The 12,701-nt window shown below is 40.1% G+C and overlaps 1 long non-coding RNA gene across 1 annotated transcript; it reads left to right on the top strand.

Moving 5' to 3' along the window:
* Positions 1-952: 952 nt before the first annotated feature.
* LOC108502283 lies at positions 953-12,593 on the top strand. Its single transcript, XR_001876409.1, has 3 exons — positions 953-1,022; positions 12,281-12,401; positions 12,517-12,593. It is a non-coding gene; the product is annotated as an uncharacterized LOC108502283 (long non-coding RNA).
* Positions 12,594-12,701: the final 108 nt, after the last annotated feature.

Below are 12,701 nucleotides of genomic sequence, written 5' to 3'. Positions count from 1 at the left end.
ATTAATGTGATAAATATCCTTTCATTTGCTAACATTACCATTCTGATTTGTCTGTATGACTCTGAAGGACTTGATGCATCCTTTATTTTAAACTATCCAGTCCTAATTAGAAATCAGATAAAGGAGGAAATGGTGTAAGTTAACGTGTGCCAGGCATTTTATGTTGTTTTAAACTGCACCCTTTACTGCTCTGCTTATGTGTAAGTACCAGTGCTGTTATTCTTCAAAGATCTCTGATTATATTTTAATATTTTAGTTTAAAAGATAGAGCATAACAGTACCTCCAAAGTATCACTTTGAGTGGAGGAGCTCAGTGTGCTGCTGTCAGTGTGTGAACAGGGTACAGGAAAATGTTTTCAGTTCAATCACATGCTCATGGCACTGAAGTGTTGGGATTCTCTTCCCAGTGAGAGCTGAAATTTGCTTATTTGGTTTTTTAGGCAATTGTGAGCTCAGAATATAGCAACACTTACAGCTGTAAAGCTGTGTTCTTGAACACACTTGAATTCTGACAGCTGACTTTTGTCTCTTGTGTGATCTGTGGCACATCAAGAAGATGGAGTAATTGAAGGATGTGCAGCAACAGCTGAAAAGTTCTCACTGATAAACAGTTTCCTTGACCTGGAAAATTATTCATGGAATGTTTCAATCTGGGACTGCCAGTCTTAATTTTATTTAATTTAGTTATTGTCTATTTTATGAGTCTCTTTTATCTCCTGTCCCCTTTCCTTTGTAATCTGTTGCTGAACCTGTAGTATGCTGTGAGCAAAGGCAGAGTGAACTGGCAAGCTCAGTGTTTGCAAAGTGTTTGCTGCTCCCTGTCCCTGAGCCCTCTTTGTTGTGCTCAGGTCCATGCCTGTGGCTTTGCTGACATCAGCTCCCTCTCATGTTACACCAGGAGTAGGATCAGAGGCTGTTCATGGTACATGAGCTGTCACCACCCTCCAGTGACAAGGAAGCGAGGGGGAAACACCCATCCATGTCCCTTGATGGTGCAGTTGTCTCCATGGGCTCCAGCTGAGGTAGGAAGGACAATATCCATGGATCTCCATCACTGCGCGTGCCCTGGGCCTGAGCACCTCAGAACAAGCTAGATAGTGAGGTGGAGAAACGACTACAAAGCCATTTAGTGTCTGGCTTGGTGGTAGAAATATATGCAGGAGTGTTTTCATGCCCTCCTTGAAATTGGAATTATTATTCAATTTAGGAAAGAGAAAAGTGGTAAGAGTTGCCCCCTAGGTTTTTTAAAGGGTGTGGTCTCACAAGCCTTTCACCAGCAGGACCGTGTGCACATGCATCAACTGTTATATAGGTCAGATACATAAAAGGCAGTCTAGAATGGAAAGGTGACACCACACTTCTGTAGAGCTCTGAAGCCCAATTCTGTACCTGGTCCTGGAAATTAGCAGAGTTTAACTAAAGACTGGAATTTAATTCCATTATTTAGGTTTTCCTAACAGGATGTCTTGGTAAGCAGGGACTCCCTTCTGTACAAATACAACCAGAAAATGTTCCAGTTTTAATTTGGTATTTCTTTTGTTAAAAACAAACTTAAGAACAACAGTGAGACAAAACCATGACCTTTTATTAATAAGTTACGTTGGTTCTACGTAAGATAAATTTCCCATAAGCACCTTGATCTCAAACAAACACATGATCAGCTGTGGAGTTTCAACTGTTGAGCAATGCAGTTAAACAGCTGTACTTCAAATATCACTGATCGTGTGTTCATAACCTTCAGCTCTAAAATCCCTGAAGTAAAGGAAGTGTCTCTTGGCATGTTTGTACAGCATCAGGTACATCTAGCAAGTAGTAAACTGGGAGTAACTGGTTCGCAGTTTTCGTATTCCATTTGTTGCACGCGGAGCACGTGTTCTTTGCTGAACAGGAATCGAAGAGAGGTTGTTTTCGATTCTGTTTTTTCTTTGAGAAGGACGTTCAGCAAAAAGGAACCATTAATAAAAGTTGTTTGGGGATTTTGTGGTTTTGGAGTTTTTTTGGTTATCCTTCTACAAGGAAAAGACTGTAAGCCCTTAAATCCACAGGTTCATTTCCAGTTTAACAGCTGTTCAAACAAAACTAGGAGGAAGTGCTACAACAGGTGAGGTTGCTGCTGGATCAGAGCCCTCCACTGCAGCATCAGCCAGGTTAACTCTTTGGTACTAATACTGGGATCATTTTCTCTGTCATGCCTGAGACTTTAAAATATTCTTTAACAACCTTTACCTGCCAAATTCAAGGTAGATCATAATCCACTTTGCGAGAGACAAGAAGCACCAAAGTTGTTTCATGAAATTATATCTTGTTCTAAATATTTTAAAACATTCAAGCCCTTTTGTCTGGTGTAGTCTGACTTTTTTAACATAGGTCATTTCTACTGTGATAAAATAAGAAAGATCGGTCTCTTTAGTGTCTTCTATATCTGTAAGCAATTTTTTCAGTTTCATAGGAGGTACACTGGAGATTGAATCTGCTGAGATGAAATAATAAAAGCCCTTTGGGCATGGAAGAAAAAATTTGTCATTACAGATCTCAATTTGTTTTCTTCCTTTTTCACTTAGAACTATTAAAATTACTAAAAACTTTGAATAATAAAACTAAGGCTGAAAATAGCTTTTTAATCAGATTCAATCTAGAAGATGCAAGAGGAGGATGAATTATTAAATTAAGATACACTAATCTTAACAAAAAGACAAGATGCACACTGTTTTGTGTTTGCTTATTGGAACTTGCTGTTTCTAACTAGGGCCACTTGCTGCCTTTCCTTCTGGTATTAAGCCCAGAATTTAGTTTCTAACTAAATCTTGCCAGATGACAGCTTATGCAGAGGACATTTTCTGCTGTTTTGCTTTTACAGAAAGAAAAGGTTGTTGTATTACTCAGTTATTCTGGGCAGAGGGTGCCAAGGCCTGAGCTTTCATATCCTTCCTTGTGATTAGAGCAGCCTTGAGCCATGTAAGGACACCTTCTGTGAAATCTCTTTCTACTTTTTTGTTTTCTCTGCTCACTCTGTGTGTCTGAGAGCAAGTCCTGCGGTTTTGAGTGACTTGGGCTGAAAGTCTTTCTCATATGAGTGCGATGGAAAGTTTCCTCTGCAGTGAGGGTGCTTGTTGGTAAAACAGGCAGGTGAGGTTATCCCTTTCTAAACTAACTCCTCAACCATATCCAAAATACTTTGTGGGATGACAGGACTAGGCTTAGCTCTTAATATACAAGACAATGAGACCAGTGACTCCTCTGTTGGAGCTATGACTGAGACCTGCAAACCAAAGTTGCTGTAAGTTCTCCTGCCCAGTCCTTTACAGTGCAGCAAGAATGGCTGGAAGCAGTGATTCTTCTCCTTGCTTTGATACTTTTTGTCAGCTTAGCAGTCATAGTAAGAGAAATAAGCTTTGAATGTGGCTTAGCATTCACATGACCATTGGTGTAGAAAAAAACTATGAAGTCAATTATTTTGATTTCTTTTTTTTTTTCTTTTTGTTCTCCTGGTTCTAAAAATCAGTCTGTAGAAATTAGGCCTTCTGTGCCAGCACAAAACTGAACATCACTCTGTCAATCACTGGAGAAGTGGCAAAGGGGCTACCTCTTGGTTAAGAGTTAGTTGTTCTCAGTCAAAAACTGTCATAAACTACTGTCATCCTACTTTGATTTCAGTCCAGTAACTACCAGTTCACTGTGGATGATGAAAAAGGTTCTATTTTCTGAGTCATATTAGCATAAGAACTTTATTATGTATAGTAGTATATCTTTATCTTTTAGGATTAGCTCATGATTGGATTCCTTTTAAAAGACTGACAAGAGAAGATGGTAGTTAGCCATTCAATCACGTACCATTCAGCAATATTAAAATGCCCTCAGTAAGCAGAAATACAACCAGTTTCCAGTTAAATGTTCCAAGGCAAGATTTTTCCAGAAATAGAAAATTAATAGTCAGATTGTGGAGCCCTTATTGGTGATTGTAAATTGTTACTCCTGAGCATAGTACTGATCATTGTGTCAAGCTATTAGTCAGGCGAATACATTTATTAAACCTAAAAAGCTTAACATGTGTGTGTTTCCCAGCAGACTTGTTCATAATTGCTGGTGACTTCCCCTGTGAATATAAAAGCCCAGTCAGTAGCCAGTCCTGTAATTACAATTTTCCTGTGATTAACTGTGCTGCTTCCTAAATTAGAGTCTGGCAGATTCTGCTCAGGATATGGGCGACTGTCATGTCCACAAGGATGTTGTCCATTTTAGCCAAAGTTCATCTCTCTGTCAATAAAGGATAAATACTTAAATGTTTTGCTTCAAAAGGTATTTGCAGAAAGATAAAAACAACTTATGAAGGCTCCTACTCTTATAGAATCTGGGGCTACATATTTGCTGTGCCCTCAAAATGGCTGTGGCATATGGCTTTGCTTTTTCTGAAAGCACATCCTGGCTGGATAAACTGCTTTTGCCATCTCTTTTTCCACTCGGTGTTCCTCATGCCATAATTTGAGAAGGCCCAGGCATAAAGAACAATATTTTCTAGAAACCAAGCAAAATAGGTCAGAGATGAATCCTTGGGTCTGTGTTTCATTTCAGCCTTACCTTGGGTGAATCCACAGCTGCTGTAGATTTTGGCAGTATAACTTCTGAGAAAACGTAAAATGTTTTCTTGTTCTCAGTCTTGTACTTCCTTAATTTTTGCTTTGGGAAGTTGATTTATACTCATGGTAGAAGAAATTACTATAGTAAATACAAGTATGTGGTTGTGGAGTTCACCATTTACAGCAAGCACAAGCAATATATTTAAATTTAGAAGTTGACATACTTATGCATGCACGTGCACAGATCAGAATGTGAACACAGTAAGAAAGACATGTCTTGTATTATTAATTAAGCCTTTCATAATGACTGAACAAGACAAATCAGCTCCACCTTTATATTGGAAAGGATGAAAACCTGCTCTGGTCAAATTCTTCTAAAAGAAACAAACCAGCAGGACCAAACCAAACCACACATATTTCATGTCTTGGGCTTCTTTTCATCCACTGCCTATGTGTGTCTTCTTTACACTCATCAGTTTACCTGAGTGCCTGCCCTCTTGTGGATTTTAAGTGTATTAAGTGCTGTAGATTTTATTACCAAGGTTTTAAGACTGTGGGTCTTTGTGATGATCTTCTAACTAATTTGCATTATCTAGAACAAAAAGGGGCATATGTATTATAGGACTCTTGTGCATTTCTTCTGAATGCATTATTTGACTAAAAGAATTGTTCTACCTCCACCCTGTGGTTTGGGAAGTTCTTTTGTTCTGTCTCTAAGCTGGATTTGTCAAGCTTAGTTGCCAAATCTATTCCATGTTGCTCTAATTCCCCTACTGTCACACAACTGCTCTTCAAATTTGACTGTCTCAGGAAACCCTGAATCAAAAGGTAATGACAAGGTGTATGAAATACCACTGATTTATTCAAAGCTTTGGGAACTTTTTCTAAGGTCGTAAGGTGAACAGATCAGAGCCTTCTACAGCATAACACTCTGCCAATGCCACCTGTAATTTCTGTCTAAAACATTGCTGCGTGTGCAGAAGCAGTAAATTGCTTCAAAGCTGGAGGCCAGGGATCAGTCCTGTGCTGAATGCATCCAGGAGGATTAGTGTGTGTAAGCCTGCGAGGTAGAATATAGTAAATAACATAAAAATGGAAATCCAGCCCACACTTTGTTGTGGTTTTAAGCCAATGCAGTTTTGAATTTTGCTACAGAACTAAGAGAAAGATGTGTGTGATGTTCCCAGTGTGCAGCTGGGAACAGAAAAACTCAGCTAATGTAGAATGACCTACTTCAGAGAGCCTCTTGGATTAGATCTTGTGAAACAAACAGCCAAAGGACAAGGAAGGAGAAGTGTATGGCGTAGGGCCAAAGTTGGGAATTAAAAAATTAATGGGAAAAGTGGATTCTTGAGCAGAACTTTGAAGGAGGTTGCTGGTTTCCTCTCACTGTCCAAGGTGCTGATGGCACCTGAGAGACGCAGATGGGCTCTGCATCACAGCGGTGGGGACCTGCCTTCTGGGACCAGTAAACCTGTGGGGAAGGTGGAGGCACAAACTTATTCTTTTGAGTAGTGAGGCAACAGATAGAAACAGAGTGATAAAGTTGTGGAAGTAAGTTTATGCCATTTCTTTGGCAGAGATCGCATAGCCCACAACTCCTGGACCCAGGAAGGTGCTGCTGTCATGCTGTGACATGTATGGAAATGGAAGGAAAACATTGCTAGTTGTGTTTGATAATGTTTGTATTTGACAGTACAGACCATTTACATTCCTTGCTGTCCTTCTGTCCTGTGCTTTTAATTTAAGGCTGTTTTTGATATCCTTCTTGCTAAGTAACAATTTACTTTGGAAATGTCTTGGGAGTTTTTGTGAAGTGCTACTTATTCTGAATTAGTGATAAAAACTTCTCCACATATTTTAATGCTGACAACAAATTCCCTTATTCTGCCAGCATAACATTCTTATTTTGCTGAAAAAAAACCATAGTCTCTTGCTCGCTTTTGCGTCTCAGCTTTCAGCTCTACTAAATCTTTCAGTCACTTCTCTTTACATCTTTATTTTCAGCACATATAGGTAATCTGCTGGGTTTTAAGTTGTTTTAGCTTGGGCCCATTGTGGGACATTAATATAGCCTTGACAAGGTCCATGGTGTGGAACGCTGTGGTCCACAACCCCAGTAAAGCAGCTGGGGGAGCGGAGCCGTGCCTGACGTAAGGCACACAAAAACGCGGGTCCCGCCAATTAATCACGGCCCGCTGCCGACAAACGAGTGACAGTAATTGATGCAGCCCTTTGAGAGACAATCTGGAACCACTGCAACCTGGGAAAGCTCATTCATTTCTGTTCCTTTGCTGAGTTAGGGGTGAATAACAGCCCTCACTTAATTGCTGCCCGGCATTGCTTTATACGGTGACAGTGTCAGTGACAAGCCAGGAAGTCAGAGTCTAGTTAGAGCACTGTCTGGCTAAGTCTGCTCTACATTCTGTGCAACTATTGATGTTTTCTTTTCACTATATTGGCTGCCAAAGGGCTGATGCACATACATCTGAAGTGCATTTGAATGCCTGAACTTGTTCTGTTAGGTTTGCAGCTTGACAGTCTGTAATTATCAAAATGTTTTCATTATTTATATTATACTCTTAGGCCGGAGTGTCAGGATTTCTAAGATGCCCCATAGAGTCCAGCAATAAAATGTGTGCAGTCTGACTAGATCTGATTTGCACTCCATGCTTTGTTTTAGGTGACTTTGTCTGGCTCAGGGTAAAGCCAGAAGGTCTTATGGCTGTAAGAAAATGTCTGTCTGTTTTAACAGGCATTGTGCCAGACCAAGGCAACGTATATTCCAACTGTCTGTGCTAAGGTCCTGCTTGCTGAGTATTCCTTTTCTTGACAGCAGGGAGGGAAATCAAGGCTCAGCCCAGAATCCCAGAACAAAGAGAGATTTCTGTTGAGTTTTCTCTCCAGTAGGCAGTGGCTGCTTCCATCACATTGAGCAAACTTTTCTTCTAGAACAACAATAGCCTGCCTTGGTTATTACTGGAGTGAGGCCAAAATATTTCACTTTAGTGCAATAATATTGTTACAGCAAAAGAGCTGCTGAATGGAACCTGCTTGGACTGTCATATTTGTGGATTAGGGCCACCTCCTACCCAGTTTTGCTTTAGGCCTGTTGTTATTGTCAGGCTGGCTAAGATAGTATTCACATCCCTGTTACTCCTGAATATGTTCTCTGACAATTTCCTTTCCTTGCTTTCTCACCTCTTTGCTGCTGCAGCAGAACTGGTGTCATCCCCAGATGAGAAAAGGAGGAGGTACCAGGCAGGGGTGACATAAATAGCTGTGTGGGAAGATGGGGGAGTAGCAGGAGTGTTGAGGGCTTCCAACTCATTGCTCTGGATGTTCCATTATGGAGAAGGACAGCTCATCAGGCAGTAACACTGGATAAAGGAACTGGCATGAGGGCAGACCTCCGTGGACTGTAGGAAAGAGGATTTTCTGCAGTTGTCTTGTAAAATTCTGCTGGCATTTTCAAAAGAAGGAAGAATTGCTCCCACTTTATGGACCTGGGAACTGGAGCACAAGGCAGTTCATTGCCCTACTTGCTGATAATCCAAACATTTGCATCTTTCATTGACTGGAACAAGACCTGCAGAAATTTAGGACCTCTGTGAACCAAGCTGATTTCCCAACCTCCGTAGTGATTCAGTGACAGAACAGAGTGAATGTCTAAGTGTAGATGCAAGGAGGGGAAAAGAGAAAAGCTCCTGCTGGATCTTGTATTTCCTTACACTAGAATCCCTTGCAGTGGCTCTGGCAATTTAGATCTTCCTAGCTAAGAACTGCACTTCCTCTGTGGCCAAAATGACAGATTTATTTTTTTTTATGCTTCATTTGACCATATTTGCTTTTTGAACACAAATTTGCCTCCTTGGAGCCTGAAGTGTTTCCTCACACCGTTCTTGTTGCTCTGATATTGCAGTGCAGTTGCTGGAATAACTGGTGAGAATGTGCTGGCAACAGGCTATTAATGTTGTTCTTCTCTAGCAGAAATGGTCAAAAAGTGGGGCTTTGCAGGGTAAAGTATGTAAATTTAGGAGAGAATATCTCAGTCTAGGAATAGAGCAGATGAGATGCACAAGGAACTCATTTCATCTAAGTTGAGGTGGTTTTCATATGAAATAGAGGGAACTTTAGCTGTTGCAAAAGTCCTGGCACACATCAGGAGTGTTTCCTTGGAAGATTTTACCGTTGTGTTCTCAATTCCACTGAACCTTTTCTTGTATTTTAGTAGAGTTCTTGGAATAGATTAGGTATGATCCCAAGTCTGTTTCCCTCTTAGTCTTTTTTTCCCCCTCTTTGCCTTTTCCCTTTAGGTTATTGTTGCTGTTGCACATGTCAACTTCTCAACCCTTCCTTTCCTGGCCGTCTTTCTCTGTGTTTAGATCTTTCTCCAAGAAATCTGGAAAGATGCATTCATCTATTTTCCGTCCAAGCACAAGAACAAAAGTGCAAAATGAGTGGTGTGTTCCCTGCTGATTTCCCAACTTGAACCAATATTTTTCCCAGTGTTTTTGCAGGCTTTCTCCAGAGGCACCTGCCAGATCTTGATCCCTGCTCAAACTCCCAGTGCTGTGGCTATGCACTGCTGTGGATTACTAGGATAAGATGTGACCTAGGAAAATGTGACTGCCAGTGGTAAAAAGCAGGAATGTTTTTCTGTAAAGGAAAGTTAACACTTTCTTTGCATCAGTGTTTTTTCTAATGTGAGCAATTATGCAGAGCTCAAGATAGTTTTGTAGGGATCTTTGACACGCCTTGTAATGTATTTTTGACTTTGATGCAGTGTAGTTGTCACTATTACCTGCAGTAAAATATGCCTATTTTGCTGCACTGCTCAAATACTGGGTTTTTTTAAATCACATTTTTCTGACATTTTCAGAGCTGCACGAACAGAGGCAGTCACTCAGCATCATTAGGTTCAGTCAGAAGAGCACTGGAGACTGGCTGCTTGTGATTCTGTGTCCATGCAGAAACTGGGAACACAGATATCAGGACACTTGGTTCCTGACTACATTTGTAGTTATCCAACATCTCAGTATTTCTGAAAGAAGCATAATGAAACCCACAAGCATTCATGAGAGAAGATGTTGTGTCAGATGATAAGGTGTCAGGTCCCTCAGTTTGTACCTGAAACTAAGTGTGGCTCCACGTAGAATGTGATTTTGGTTTTTTTCCTCAATATTATAGTAGTTCATTACTATGCTAAAAGATTTTCATTTGGGAAAATGTATTTGCTGAGTGATTTGTGCACTGAAACCTCACTGTCAATTGAAAATGTTACTCTAAGAATTACACTTTTATTTGATGTGTGCACTGTGGTCTTCTGCTTGTTCTCTTTCACAGCTTGGGGTGCTGTTTTTACTTTCTAGTGTAACTAGTTAGTTATTCCAAACAGTGGAATAACTAAAACAGCTTAGATCAATAGTTAAGAAAAATGAAGATAAATACTGCTTGCAGTTTGTGGTTGATAAATGATGAATGAAATAATGGATTGGCCCTGCCGTGCTCTGGAGGCTGTGGTAAAGCAAAAATGGAAGCTATTCTGAGTCAGCTGTTAGTCTGGACTCTTTGGGAAGAGTTTCAGCTGCACAAGATGTTTTTTTATACAGAGTAGTTTGGATGTCACCTAACAAACTGAGTTCTCTTCTTGTTCTGACATGAACAACCGAGATTTCCTCCTTTGCTGGCAGACTTCATTAACTCTGTGGCTTTTTGAATCGCCCAAAATAGCCTCCACATTATTGGAGTGTCCTTACTGGTAGGAAACATGACCTTCTCTCTGATACTGGGCCATCAAAAAGAATGTAGTAAATTTTAATGTGTTTGTAACTTAGCCAGCATTTACATGAAAGAAAACAATGATCTTCTTGTTATGGAGATCATTAATGAAACATCAGCACTGGTCTGCAAATGCTACCACGTTGTGATCCAGCTGAAAAAACAGCCTTGTGTAACTTGAGGACGTTGCATAACACAGGAAGTGGAAAAACAAACTGAATTTTCAGTGGTTGTTTACATTTTAACTGGATCCCAGTGAAAAGTCTGCAGTGAATAGCTTTTTGAGTAATTTAACTTCTCTGTCCTCTGAAGGGATATCTGTGAGGCTGACTATGTTCCTTCTGGCCTGCTCAGTGCTGGTATTTGTGGTTGCCTTTCTCAGCGTGTTAATCTGCTGTTTGAAATTCAAACAGCCTCGGGTTTCTGGTCGGTCATGTGGCACCCTTTGTGTTTCCTATTGGAGAAGGAGACGAGTCCTTGGTGGGTTGGGATTTGTAGGTTATTCAAAATTCATCTTCCTTGTGCAGTCAGGCATGGAACTTGGAAATTTGCTTCCCAATTAGTCTCTTGAAAGATAAAAGCAGTAAGTCACATGTTCCACTGAACTCATGGGAACATAATCATTTACAGAACCTACTTGATATTTTTTATCTAAATGTAGTTTCAATGCCAGTACATTCAAGACAAACTCATTTCCCTGCAATTCTTCAGTTCTGTCTCACTGTAGAAAGGCAAAAGTTGCAAAACTTAGCAAGATTTCAGGAAGAGGCAGCCAGTCAAAAACCTCTGCAGCTATTTCTTATAAGGGCTGCCATTTTCAACTGTTAAATTCCCATGAGGATCAAATGTGATCTGAACCAAGGTTTTGGCATTCAAGTCTGGAACGTTTATTAACAGCTTTAAAAGTTGATACTTTTAAACAGAGATTTTTTTAGGATGAGTTACAGCCCGTGGAAGTGTATCTTGTTATAAAGTTTCTGAAAGAAATTGCATCCAGGTAAAAATTGAATTTAAAGACTGAAAACTCAGAGATGTGAACTGCAGAATGGAACTGTCAGCTCTTGTTATGAGTGGTGTGTAAACTAACATATGCACAGCGTTCAGGAGAGTTATGTTGACTTTTTCTTAGCAGAAGATCTGATTCTGTGACCCAGCAGAAGGGGCACAGATGCTGTTGGCCAAAAAGAGATTGCTTGGCATTGCCCTTCAGATTGATATTGTCCTACATGTGAATTATTAATGGATAGAATTGTGAACTGTATTTAGTGGAAGGCAGTGGATATAACTGCTGTGAGCTATGGGGCTAACCCAACACACTCAGCCTGTATTATCTGCTTTCTTAAACTATATAATATTCCATTTGCATTAAGTACTGTGGTTTATTTGATCAACAGAGCTCTCCCATCTCTCCCATCCCTGCCCCTTAAGCCACAGATGCAGCAGTGGCTTTTCAACTGAGTGAGGACACCACATAATTAATGGTTGCCTGGGGATTATTATTTGGATTTGGATTTGGTTTAACTTAAAATTTGGCTATGTTTTTGTAATTATTTTTTCCTTTTTCCCCAAGTGAGAAAAATCTGCTTTTGATATATATTGTTGCCCATGTATTTAAAATATGTGACAATATGCAAACTGTATTTCCAGTGGTGCAGCACTGGCCAAATTCCAACCTGGGTTAGATTTATAGGATAACAGTGTATTGCATTGTTTTGTGTCAAATTCTTAGAGTGACATGACACTTAGTTAATTTTCACACCACCACCACCCATCTTTCTGTGTATGAAAAAATGTTATGAAACTCGGCAAAAAGGTGAAAGCTGCATGCTGCCTTTAAAGGGCTGATTGTTTCAGGGCAGATACTTGATCCTGAGATTTGCTGAGATTAACTGTGTGTGGGTTCCATTATCTTATTTGTCTTCTAGATTTTAGTCAACTCTGGAGTTGCTTGACAGCTGTGCTAAGGGCTGTACACTCATCATAAGACAAGTGGTCTTCCCTGCAGTTGAAGGAGAGAGAAACAAGAGCTGGATGTGAAGAACAATTGTATAAAACAGAACATGTGCTTTGTGAATGTACATTTTGCAGTGGTTTTATTTTTACCTTTATAACATACACATTGTATGACTGAATTTTGCCCTCTGGTTGTCTTATTTTGCAGAGCAATGGCCTGGGATAAAAGAGTTTGTAACAGCTGGGGATGCACCAGTCTGAGGAGAGAGGAAGGGGAGGCAGGTGCATCTGTCTTTAAAGTATGTTTTTTGTGGTTGTCTTTATCCTTGGAAAAGCTGGTTTTATAACCCAAGGCTCTGAATCCCAAAGTGGCAAAGGAAGGACCCCTTAGTT

Source organism: Lepidothrix coronata, unplaced genomic scaffold (genome assembly GCF_001604755.1).
Source record: "Lepidothrix coronata isolate B3197 unplaced genomic scaffold, Lepidothrix_coronata-1.0 Scaffold116, whole genome shotgun sequence".
Lineage (NCBI taxonomy): Eukaryota > Metazoa > Chordata > Aves > Passeriformes > Pipridae > Lepidothrix > Lepidothrix coronata.
This window is presented reverse-complemented; position numbering and strand designations above follow the sequence as displayed.